The 12,689-nt window shown below is 50.9% G+C and overlaps 1 long non-coding RNA gene across 1 annotated transcript; it reads left to right on the top strand.

Annotated features, from left to right (window-relative positions):
• The first annotated feature begins 3,238 nt into the window (after positions 1–3,238).
• Positions 3,239–4,341, top strand: LOC136320926 (uncharacterized). The gene is made up of 3 exons (XR_010728387.1): positions 3,239–3,435; positions 3,844–4,046; positions 4,303–4,341. It is a non-coding gene; the product is annotated as an uncharacterized lncRNA (long non-coding RNA).
• Positions 4,342–12,689: the final 8,348 nt, after the last annotated feature.

Here is a 12,689-nt window from a genome sequence, read left to right as displayed (position 1 = left end):
CTCAAACTTTTTGAAGTCAGGGCACATTTAAAATCCTACAAATAATTGTAGGCGCACTATATACAAATTTCTGAGAAATATGTTATGATAAGTCAAATATTAAAGAAAAAATATAAAGTCCAAGCGTGCTTTCATGGTAAACGAAATAAATACGACAAAATTCAATTTATTCTGACATTAAAAAACATTTTTATGTTACAGTTTTTGAGTTATGTTTTTTAGAATTTGTAAAAAAGAGGGGTTAAAAAGTAAAAAAACGGCCCTGGACGGTTGGCTCAGCAGTAGAGCGTCAGCCTATCGTGCGGAGGACCCGGGTTCAATTCCCAGCCAGGGCACACAGGAGAAGTGCCCATTTGCTTCTCCATCCCTCCATCGCACCTTCCTTTCTGTCTCTCTCTTCCCCTCCCGCAGCTAAGGCTCCATTGGAGCAAAGATGGCCCAGGCGCTGGGGATGGCTCTGTGGCCTCTGCCTCAGGCGCTAGAGTGGCTCTGGTCGCAACATGGCGACACCAGGATGGGCAGAGCATCGCCCCCTGGTGGGCAGAGCGTCGCCCCATGGTGGGCGTGCCGGGTGGATCCCAGTCGGGCGCATGCGGGAGTCTGTCTGTCTCTCCCTGTTTCCAGCTTCAGAAAAATGAAAAAAAAAAAGTAAAAAAATAACAAAAAGGTTATCTTTTTATATATATATAGATATATTCTTAGTAATATTTAGTAAATTCAGCAGGTCCCGGAGCAAATGTGTTAAGTTTTTTCATTCTTGTGTTTATGAGAAACATGAGCCTGATGTGTCCTAGCGATTTCTTCAATGTTTCGGCAGATATTTGAAAGGCAAACTCTCATTTCTTCATCAATACATTGAAGAATTCCTCTCCTTTTACTCTTAATTCTGTTGAGTGCAGAAAGCCCCACCATACACATTATCTTAACTTTATACCAAACAAAGGATAGAAGAAACTTGCCTCCAGTCTTTCCAGGGAACAAGAGGGGTAGTGTAAACAATCCAGTACTACAGCTTAACAACCTTTTGACAACCTAATCAGGCAAGTGAGGTGGGGGGTTGGGCAGACTGTCAGCTTACAGCCAATTCCCCACACCTCTGTCCCCCCAAAATTTAAACTCCAAAAGCCCTGTTGCTTTTGTGGTCCTCAACAGGCACATATTTCTCTGGAATACCATAGGGCGCACCTGGAAATCTAGGGCGCACCAGTGTGCCCTGGCACACACTTTGAGAACCACTGCCCTAGGTGCTTTTTTGAGCGTGTGTGTGACAGAGACAGAGAGAGACAAAGAGAAATAGACAGGAAGAAAGAGAGATGAGAAGCATCAATTCTTCGTTGTGGCACCTTAGTTGTTCATTGATTGATTTCTCATATCTGCCTTGACAGGGTGACTATAGCAGACTGAGTGACCCTTTGCTCAAGCCAGTGACCTTGGGCTCAAACTGGTGAGACTTGCTCAAACCAGAGGAGCCCACGCTCAAGCTGGTGGTGACCTCAGGGTTTCAAACCTGGGTCCTCCACGTCCCAGTTCGACACTCTATCCACTGCGCCACCGCCTGGGCAGGTGCCCTAGATGCTTTTTGATGTGTGAACCATATAAATGATGTGAAAAGATTCCTTATTCAAAAAAAAAAAAAAAAAGATGTTCTGTCCTTGCCACAAAGGAGCCCCAAGAGTATGTCATCTGCTCTGGTCATTATTGTACTTCGCCAACCTAGGAGAGGTCTAGTGCCCAGGGCGTGCACGTGCTGGAGAGACACATCTAGGATGGATGGTTCACTAGAGAAAGCCTGACCATCAATGACTGTGCGTTCCAGGTCCAACTGGAATCTCGCTGGAAAGCAGTTACCTGATTTTCAAAACATCCTGGAGGGGGGCGGGGGGAGTGCTAGAACTATATACCGTATTTCCCCATGTATAAGACGCACCATTTTTCCCTGAAAAATTTGGGGTCTAAAAAACTGGATGTGTCTTATACAGCAGTTGTAGATTTTTATTTTTACTTGTATTTCCCGCTTTTTTGCCCTTGTTTTTGCACTCATTGTTGAAGACTGATTTGTCATCAGACACAAGTGAATGAGGACAAGCTAATGGATGGGAGTTTTGACAGTGATGAGGAGTTGCATGAATTTTATGATGAATAAAACTTGATTTCAATAACTTTATGTAATACATTTTTTCCCCCAAATTTCGGGCCCCCAAATTAAAGTGAGTCTTATACGTGGGAGCATCTTATACATGGGGAAATACGGTATACAACCTGATCTGTTCTAGGTAAAAGAGATTACCTAAAATAAAACTATGTGTGACCTGCCAGGGGGTTCAATAGATAAAGCACCGTGGTCCCAGCACGCAGGGTTTGATCCTTGGCCAGGACACTTAACTAGAAGCAATCAATGACTACACGACTAAATGGAACAAGTTGAACAGTGAGTTGATGCTCCTCTCCCTCCCTCTCTCTTCCCCTCTCTCTCTCAAAATCAATGGGGAAAAATTATATTAAAAAACATAAAATAAATCTATGTGTGTGTATATAATGATATGCAATGTGGAAAAGTCTAGAAGAATATACAGCGGACTAACACTTGGGGTTACTTCCAGAGGGGGCGAGTTGGCTGGGGGTTCAGAGAGAGAAGGTGCCCAGGGTGCTTCTAATTTCTATTTATTCCCGAGAACACACTTATTACCTGGCCGTGGGGGGGGGGGGGGGTGGATAATAGCGTTGGGTCAAGAGGAACAGGCTTCTGTACCACGCGGCTTCCATTTTGTAGAAGACGCACGAAATGGGAGTCTCAAGATACGGAAAGTAGCACAAGAGATCGAAAGTCCATGCAGCCGAGTGTTCATCGGGGAGTGAGGTTTCGGGCCACTTTTAAAAGCTTTTTTGTTCTGTGGTTCAGTGTTTCCTCTTTTTTTCACAATGACACTAGACCTTCATTGCGTAATTTTATAACTTCAAAAAAAATGGGGGGCGGGGAGAGCAGCCAGCTCCGGAGGCCAACTCCCTGGCCCGGCCCCTGGGGGCGCTGGCCGCGGCTGGGCCGCAGTGTAGACCCAGGACACCCGGGGTAGGAAGCCGCGCCGCGGGGCGAGGACGCCCACGCGAGGAAGTGCTGGCTCCGCGCCTGGAGGGGCGTGGGACGGGCGCGCCCCGAGTCCCCATGGGCCCCCGCACTGGGGAACCCGGGCGGTCTCCTTGCGGGAAGGCGCGCGCCACCTCCACACTTCCCTCTCGCCGGCCGGCGTGCGCCGGGGCGGTCACACCGAGTCCCGGCTTGCGCTGGTCCCTCCCTCAGTCTAACTCCGCCCAGCGCACAGGCCCTGTCGACCTTCACCCGAGGCGACCTCCCCAGGCACCACCCCCTCCCCGTCCGGCCCGAGCACTCCAGCCGACCCTGGACGGGGAGTGAAGGAGGGGGAACTAGCGTATGGCCAGGTCAGTCCCTCCCTTCCCCACCCACGAAATTCCCCCGGCTCCTCTCTCCTCTCACTAAAAGCAAGTGACTTCAAGGAAACAATTAGCTTTATTTGGTGGCCAATTAGCGCCCAATCTCCGTTTTTTCCTTTACATGAGGAAGTTTTGTCGAGTTGGCTGAGTTTGGGTCACCAGAAATGAGACTCAACCCCAGTTTCAGACCTGGAATGGGGCGGGGTCAGGTCGCTCAGAAAAGGCGGGTGTTCTGGGACTCGGCTCGTGGGAGGACCCCGAGGAAGGGGTTCTCATATCAGACCATTTGGGGGTCGCCTTGTAGGCTTCTTGGAACAGGTGGTGTATATGAATTGGACCTTGAAGGCTAAGAATTTTCCAGGTGGGAAAGGAGACAGCCATCAGGTTATATTTCAGGATGGAGATCAGAGTGGGAGCTCCAATCCCATCCCGGAATGGTGAGTGGAAGAGCCCTGAGCATTCATCAAAGGAGGAATGGATAAACGAACGTGATCATCCATCCATACGATGGGGTATTAATTCAGCGGTGAACAGGAATGAAGCTCAATGTGGATGAGCCTGAAATCCTGGTGCTCAGTGAGAGGCCAGACACAGAACAGGTACTGTACGATTCCATTTATAGGAACTGTCCAACACAGAGAAGTACCTAGAGACCAAAAGCAGGTGGGTGGTTGGCAGGGGCTGGAGGGTGAGGGGAGAAAATGCTAATGGGGACAGGTTTACTTTTAGGGGAGCATGTTTTGGGAAACTGTTCTGGGCTTAGATTGTGGTCATGGTTGCACAACCTTGTGTATATAACAAAAAACCACTGAAGGGTACACTTTTTTTTTTTTAATTTTTATTTATTCATTTTAGAGAGGTGAGAAGGAGAGAGCAACAGAAAGGGAGAGAGAGGCCCTGGCCGGTTGGCTCAGCGGTAGAGCGTCGGCCTAGCGTGCGGAGGACCCGGGTTCGATTCCCGGCCAGGGCACACAGGAGAAGCGCCCATTTGCTTCTCCACCCCTCCGCCGTGCTTTCCCTCTCTGTCTCTCTCTTCCCCTCCTGCAGCCAAGGCTCCATTGGAGCAAGGATGGCCCGGTCGCTGGGGATGGCTCTGTGGCTTCTGCCCCAGGCGCTAGAGTGGCTCTGGTCGCAACATGGCGACGCCCAGGATGGGCAGAGCATCGCCCCCTGGTGGGCAGAGCATCGCCCCCTGGTGGGCAGAGCATCGCCCCTGGTGGGCGTGCCGGGTGGATCCCGGTCGGGCACATGCGGGAGTCTGACTGTCTCTCCCTGTTTCCAGCTTCAGAAAAAAAAAAAAAAAAAAAAAAAAAAAGAAAGGGAGAAAGAGAAGGGGGAGGAGCAGGAAGAATCAACTCCCATATGTGCCTTGACCAGGCAAGCCCAGGGTTTCAAACTGGCAACCTCAGCATTTCCAGGTCGACGCTTTATCCACTGCGCCACCACAGGTCAGGCGGAATCTGGTCATTTTTTAAAAATAAAACATCGTTCAGACTTAAATATAAATAAAATGGAAATAATTTAAGTTATTTGTTCTTTCTCTGTGGACCGGTACCAAATGGCCCACGGACCGGTACCGGTCCGCGGCCCAGGGGTTGGGGACCACTGCCCTAGCAGATTTTTTTAAAAGGTAAGAGGCCTGTGGGCAGAGCCCCACATGGATCCAGCGCCATCTGGTTCTTACTCCATTTTGCAACAGAGCCAAGTTTGCCTGCTCTGGGCCTCCCCGCTGGGCAGGGCTGCAGCTGAGCCAGAACCCAGCTGCCCTCTGCGCATCTGGAGGGGGTCCTGGTTTAGCCTGTCTCCCCTCCTGGCATTTAGCCCACGACTGGGCACAAAGACAAAAGGTGATGGGAAGGCATTCCACACGGCGGGAACAGCAAGCCCAGGTGCCCAGAGGCAGGAAGTGGGGTGAGATCCTGAGTGGACGGAGCACAGTGTTCGTGGAGCCTGGGGTGGTCCTGTGGCTGCGGATCTTTTCAGGTCTCGTGAGCCTGCCTTGGGGACAGAGCCCGCACTCAGAGGGGCCTGCGGTTGGCTTTGCTCAGTTGCCACTGTCTTGAAATCCTTTTTAATGATTTTATTTATTTATTTGAGAGAGAGAGAAGGGAAAGAGGATCAGGAAGCATCAACTGATAGTAGTTGCTGCTTCTATGTGCGTTGGCCAGGCAAGCCCGGGGTTTCGAACCGGCGACCTCCGCATTCCAGGTTGATGCTTTATCTACTGCGCCACCACAGCTCAGGCTTGAAATTCTTAATAATTCTTTTATTTCCCCTTTCATTGAACTTATTGGGGTGCTTACTAATTCTTGAACAAGGGTCTCCGCATTTTTATTTTGCACCAAGTTGGGCAAATTACGTGGCTGGTTCTACCTGAAGCCACAGAGCGCAGCAAAGTGAGCTTAGGCACACCATGAGGGACAAGGAGGAGTGAAATTTAGAGATTCCTGCTGGAGAGAGTCCTGCTGAGGCCCCTCCGGTGAGGATGTGGGAAGATCTGAATGGGGACAGGTGGCTGGGTGGGAATTGGAAGGAGGGCAAGCAAGGCTGGTGACAGAGACGGGACCAAGGCAGGAGGGTCAGAGCCCCATGTAGGTTGGGGGTCAGGGGCAGATGGAAGGCAGCCACGGGAAGTGTCTGAGAGCAGGTCCCAGGGGATGGAGAACCTGGGGCAGGGTGACTCTGAGGCTGAGGAGGAGAGGGATCCCAGGAGGGGACATGGGGCAACAGGGATGCCACCGAGGATGGGACCTGGGGGCGGTGGCAGGTGCCGGGCGTCACTGGCGAGCTTGGGGAGGACCCGCGAGCGGGAGCCGGAGGAGGAGAGGCAGGGTAAGATGGAGTGGGGCGGAGGCGCCTCTGAGGACCTGAACGAACCTTCTGCAGTCGCTCCCTGGTTGGCCTGCTGCCTGGCGCACAGCAGGTGCTCAGAAAGACGCTTCAAGTCCCCGTCCCTGGGAGAAAGCTCCACTGATGTGCCCGTTTATTCAGCCCTTCTCAGCCCCTCCTGAACAAGGAGGGCCTGCCAGGGACAGGAGGGGCCTGGAGGGGCAGCAGCCAGGGGGCACTTGTGCACCTTAGTTGGTACCTGGGAGCGTGGAAAGCAGACGTCAGGCTCCATCTCAGATTCAGAATCCCAGGAGTGCGCACTGATTGCGGGGGCGGGCGGCGGGGGGGGGGGGGGGGGGGGGGGCAAGGACAGTGTTGTCAGGCTGGGCAGACCAGGGCTGTCCTTGCCTTTGATGTTTCCGCCATCATAGGTCTTTTATAAGGAAAAGGAAAATATTTAAATACATTTGAAATCCGAGGACTACAGCATTTGCAAGTGGAAGCGTGCTATATATACCAACAAAGCAGGTCCCTGGTTTACGGAGGCCTCTGCAGGGGGGTGGAGGGGGCGGTCTTTCAGGCCTGAGCCATCACCTCTGGGAACTGACGCTCTCTTGGGATGGATGGTGTCAGAATCGGGTAGAATTACTTGTTGGTGTGGGGGAAACCTCCACATATTTGGGGAGCTGAAGCGTCAGACAGTGAAGTATTTTGCCCTGGCCAGGTAGCTCAGTTGGTTAGAGCATCGGCCCGACGTGCCAAGGTTGTGGGTTCGAACCCGGTCAGGGCACATACAAGAAACAACAAATGAATGCATAAATAAGTGAAATAACAAACTGATGTTTCTCTCATTCTCTTTCAAATCAATCAATAAAAAATTTTTTAAAAGTGAAGTGTTTCGTGTCAGTCATAAAGGAGACTCTTGGGGTAGAAACGCACAGTAGGGAAGAACCACAGTAGGCTTTTTTCCTGACCAGGAAAGTAGACAAGAATCGGAGTTTCTCCTAAATCGGTAGGAAACTAGTGAATCTGCTACCGGACAATAAATCATACCTCCAGGGAATACTTCGTTTCCAAAGGACAGAAACCGTGTGCATTGCTGTTGGACAGAATCTTACCAGTTAACATGTAGTTTCAGAGAGAGAGCCTGGGGCCAGGCCACAGACACATTTCCTGGGAGACGAGCCAATCCTTGGGCGGGCCTATTAGACCAGGGCCAGTGAAGGACATTCAGAAAATCTTTTTGCCTTATTCCCAAATTTTGAATAATTTTTCTTAAACTGTGCGGGTCAGGAGTCTAAGCACAGTCTTTGACTGAAGTTATCCCCTACCACTCCTGTGCCTGTGTGCTTTCCTGGGCGGAGCACTTGTGGCCGTCTTCAGGTCTCCGAGGGTCAGTGACCTACATGCCCCCCCTCCAAAGTTTAAAAATGATTGGCACCTGAAACCTCTATAATTATGGTAACTAGTGTCACCCCCCAGTAAAGTCAATTAAAACAATTAAAGAATATATTGACTCAGTATTACCTGCCTGGCTCCCTCTCTCTCTAAAGGGAAAGAATTTGTGTCTTAACATAGGCACCTTCTGTCAGTTTTCTCATCTGGAAAAGTGAGCTACAAGGAGAAAAATAAAAATAAATGTCTCTCCCCCTTCCCCACCTCCGAGGCCGCAGTGTCCAGGCTGGCCTGGCCCTGGCTGTGGGCCAGCCAAGATGCCGACTTCAGCACACCGACGGAGATGTCACCCGCTCTATGCTCAGGATGTTGCTCTGGTGGCACCAGGAAGCTCAGGAGGCTGAGTGCACCGTCTCCAGGTGGGCTGGGCTTGTGGGGCCTCAGAGGTGACCGGAAGCTGAAGAGGTCACGATGGTGACCTTGGGACGACTCTTGACTTTTTCAGAAGGCCTTAAAGGGCTTCTGCGTTGATCGGACACTTGGGACTTGTTCGCTCTTGGCCAGCGTTCTGTGGGGTCTTGGCAGGCCCTGTCCCGAGGGAGGAACCTGCCCGAGGAATGAGCTCCGGCGGGCAGGCGTGCCCGTTTCCTACTGATAAACAAGGAAAGAAGTTATTCTTCCATTGAATTTTACCATTTACAGGCAAAAGCCGTTAAAACATGGGATCTAGAGAGAAAAAAATAACAACCCTAGCTAAGGCTTCTGTGGCACCTGCTCCGTCCTTGGGAATGTTCTGGCACTTCCCATCAGCTCCTCATTAAATCCTTTTCAGATCTCCAAGGTAACGCCTGTCACTCTCCAGGGTTAAAGGTGAGGAAGGCCCTGGCCTGTTGGCTCAGTGGTAGAGCATCGGCCCAGCATGTGGAAGTCCCGGGTTCGATTTCTGGCCAGGGCACACAGGAGAAACGCCCATCTGCTTCTCCACCCCTCCCCCTCTCCTTTCTCTCTGTCTCTCTCTTCCCCTCCAGCAGCCAAGGCTCCATTGGAGCAAAGATGGCCCAGGCACTGAGGATGGCTCCATGGCCTCTGCCTCAGGTGCTAGAGTGGCTCTGGTTGCAACGGAGCAATGCCCCAGATGGGCAGAGCATCCCCCCTGGTGGACTTGCTGGGTGGATACCAGTTGGGTGCATGTGGGAGTCTGTCTGTCTGCACCCCCTTCTCACTTCAGAAAAATACAAAAAAAAAAGGTGAGCAGCCCCAGGCACGGAGAGGGAAGATCACCCTGCTGGTAAGTGGCAGAGTTAGGGTTTGAACCCAAGACGCCTGGCTCTGGAATTCACATTCTTAAGCAACTAGACTTACTGCTTCTCTAAATAAAAAATGGTGGTGAAATGTTGCTCATTGATCTCCTAGCCCACCAACCTCCTTTTTGGGGGGACATATCTTATTTTTATTCAAATACCATTGTGAATGGTATTTGAATAAAATACCATTCACTGGTGGTCCAAGAACATTCAAATAACAAAGCAGATAGAATGTTAAAGAGTGATCTTCAAACACAATAGCCAGTGATGCCACGCCTCCCTGTGATCTCGCCGACACAACACCACATGCACACCCCCCGTGGCCGCCAAGGTGTTCGGTGAAGCCTCCTTAACTCTGTGAAGCTACCAGTCTGGGCACCACTGACAAGCTGTTTTCATCCTCTGAGTAGCTGTTGGGATCTCAGCAGGTGTTGGAAGAACCAGCTCAGCCCAGCCATGGCATAGTGCCAAGACATGGCCGGTTGAAGTTTCGAGTAAGTCACAGCAGTGTTTACCAGTCCCGGGGCCTTCTCTGCAAGGTTACAAATTGGGCCATGGTTCTAGACTGACTCTATTTTTACAAAATTTATTGATTGATTTTAGAGAGAGGAAGAGAGAGGAGAGAGACAGGCACATCGATCTGTCCCTGTATGTGCCCTGATCAGGGATTGAACCTGCAACCTTTGCATACTGAGATGACGCTCCAACCCGCCAAGCTATCTGGCCAGGGCTAGACCAGATGCATTTAAAATTTTTGTTGTTGTTGTTGTTGAGTGATTTTAGAAAGAGGGACACCGATTTCTTGTTCTACTTTTTTATGCATTCACTGGGTGCTTATTGTATGGGCCCTGACTGGGGATCAAACCCAGACAACATTGGTGTAATGAGATGATGCTCTAACCAATGAGCTACCCGGCCCGGGCCTGGGCACTGGTCTTGCTACTGTGCTGGGATGCCTCCTCACGAAGGCGAACGTCTCCCCACCTTCCTTGTATCTAAAATGGCCCATCAGGGTGCTGGGTATTCCTGGGTGCAGAGGACACCAAGTGGAGGAGTCCTTGCCCTAAGGGGGGAGGAGCAGTGAGGAGGAGGGAGAGGGGGTTGGGTGCACAGGCCTCTTTTCCCACTCCTGCCCAAGGCGCTGCCGCCCCAGGCTCCGCACACTCCCTGCCTCTCCCTTGCAACCCTGGCAGCAGGCAGCTTGCCTGTGTGTGGGTCCCCACTGCTCCCCTCCTCCCAACTCTGCCAGCTCCCAGGGGACCCAGAGACTTGGCTTCCCCACCTCCGCTTCAGTTCATGGTCACTGACAGTCAATGTCACACTCAACTCTCAATCATTTTTAATTTTTTTATGTTTATTGATTTGAGAGAGAGAGAGAGGAAGGGAGGCAGAGAGAGAGAGGAAGAGAGAGAGAGAAACATCGGCTTGCTGTTCCATCCATCCATGCATTTTTTCTTTTTTTTTTTGTGATCCTTTTGTTCTTTATTTATTTATTTTAGAGAGGAGAGAGAGAAAGAGAGAAGGGAGGAGCAGAAAGCATCAACTCCCACATGTGCCTTGACCAGGTAAGCCCAGGGTTTTGAACCAGCGACCTCAGCATTCCAGATCGAAGCTTTATCCACTGCACCACCACAGGTCAGGCCCATGCATTTCTTGATTGATTCTTGTATGTGTCCTGACAGGGGATCGAACCCGCAACCTTGATGTACTGGGATGATGCTCTCTAACCAACTGAGCTACCCAGCCAGGCTCTTTTTTTTTTTTTTAATTTAAGATTTTATTTATTGAGATTTTTAGAGAGAGGAAAGAGAGAGAGAGAAGGGGTGGGGGGAGTGGGAAGCATCAACTCATAGTTGCTTCCTATATGTCCCTTGACCGGGCAGGCCCAGGGTTTTGAACTGGCAGCCTCAGCTTTCCAGGTCAATGCTTTAGCCACTGCGTCACCACAGGTCAGGCCCAGGGCTCTTTTTAATTTTAAAATTTTTCTCCAGCAAGGGAGAGAGACAGACAGAGACACTGAGAAATACAGACAGACAGGGAGAGAGAAGAGAAGCATCAACTCGTAGTTGCACTTTAGTTGTTCGTTGATTGCTTCTCACACGTGCCTTGACGGGGGGGGGGGGGTTTCCAGCTGAGCCAGTGACCCCTTGCTCAAGCCAGCAACCTCGGGCTCAAGCTGGATGAGCCCACGCTCAAACCAGGGACTTCAGGGTTTCAAACCTGGGACCTCAGCGTCCCAGGTCGATGCTCTATCCACTGCACCACCACCAGTCAGGCCAAGGCTTTTTTTTTTTTTAATTGATTTGAGAGAGAGAGAGAGAGAGAGAGAGAGAGAGAGAGAGAAACATCAACCTGTTGTTCCACCCATTCATGCATTCATTGATTGATTCCTTTTTTTTTTTTTTTTTTTTTTTACAGAGGCAGAGATAGACAGGGACAGACAGGAACGGAGAGAGATGAGAAGCATCAATCATCAGTTTCCCGTTGCGCGTTGCGACTTCTTAGTTGTTCATTGATTGCTTTCTCACATGTGCCTTGACCGTGGGCCTTCAGCAGACCGAGTAACCCCCTTGCTGGAGCCAGAGACCTTGGGTCCAAGCTGGTGAGCTTTTGCTCAAGCCAGATGAGCCTGCGCTCAAGCTGGTGACCTCGGGGTCTCGAACCTGGGTCCTTCGCGCATCCCAGTCCGACGCTCTATCCACTGCGCCACCACCTGGTCAGGCCATTGATTGATTCCTGCATGTGCCCTGACTGGGGATCGAGCCCACAACTTTGGCAAATCAGGACAACGCTCTAACCAACTGAGCTACCTAGCCAGGGCCAGGGCTTGTTTTTTTCTTTCTTTTTGTTTTCCTTTTTTTTTTTATTTTCAGGGCTCATTTTGAAGTTTAAAAACTGAGGCTTAACATAGAGTTAGCAAAGAGTGTCACGTGTATAATCTTAAGCATATACTCCATGCGTGGTCCCCCCGGGCACCCCGCGGGCTCGTTCGTGGGGTGCTCAGCGGGGCATTCGCCGCTGCTGTTAGTGCACATCACTTACCTTATCGAACACCCAGGATGCCCAGCTTCTGTGGGTCTGGTGGCTGTCTTTCAAAGCTTCACATAAGCTCTGCAGGACCCAGCCCTGTTGTGTGGATCTTGCTGCTTATTATTGTTACACTACACGGAGACACCACCATCAGTTAGTCCATTCCACTGTGGATGGACACGCGTGGTTTCTGGATTTTATCAGTGGGAGTGAGTTTTCTGTAAACATCCCAGACGAGGCGGTGCGTGGACGTGCGCTCTCACTTCTCGCCGATGCGTGCCCCGGTGCGCGCCCAGGAGTAGGGTTACTGGGTCGGAGGGCAAGCCTGTTCAGTGAAGAATACACGCTCCTTGTTGCTGTGAGCTCCCTTCGCTGGCGGGCACATCCTGCGGCTGCCTTCAGTTTGCTTGCACCTGTATTACCTCATTTTGTCCTCAGACTTCCCCCAGAGAAGCTGGCTGGGAGCAAACGCTTTTAGCAAATACGGTCACCACCCTGACCTGGAACGGCCGCCACTATTTACTCACTGCCTACAAGGGTTCAAGGTTCACGTTCAGAGGGCCTCAAGGGCTCTGGAGAGAAGAAAGGGGAAGTGCAGAACTCAGAGATTACAAAACTGTTTCCTATGGGAAATGGAAGCTGAGTTCCGCGACATCTCACACGCTTTTGGATCAGAACCTGCGG

Source organism: Saccopteryx bilineata, chromosome 1 (genome assembly GCF_036850765.1).
Source record: "Saccopteryx bilineata isolate mSacBil1 chromosome 1, mSacBil1_pri_phased_curated, whole genome shotgun sequence".
Lineage (NCBI taxonomy): Eukaryota > Metazoa > Chordata > Mammalia > Chiroptera > Emballonuridae > Saccopteryx > Saccopteryx bilineata.
This window is presented reverse-complemented; position numbering and strand designations above follow the sequence as displayed.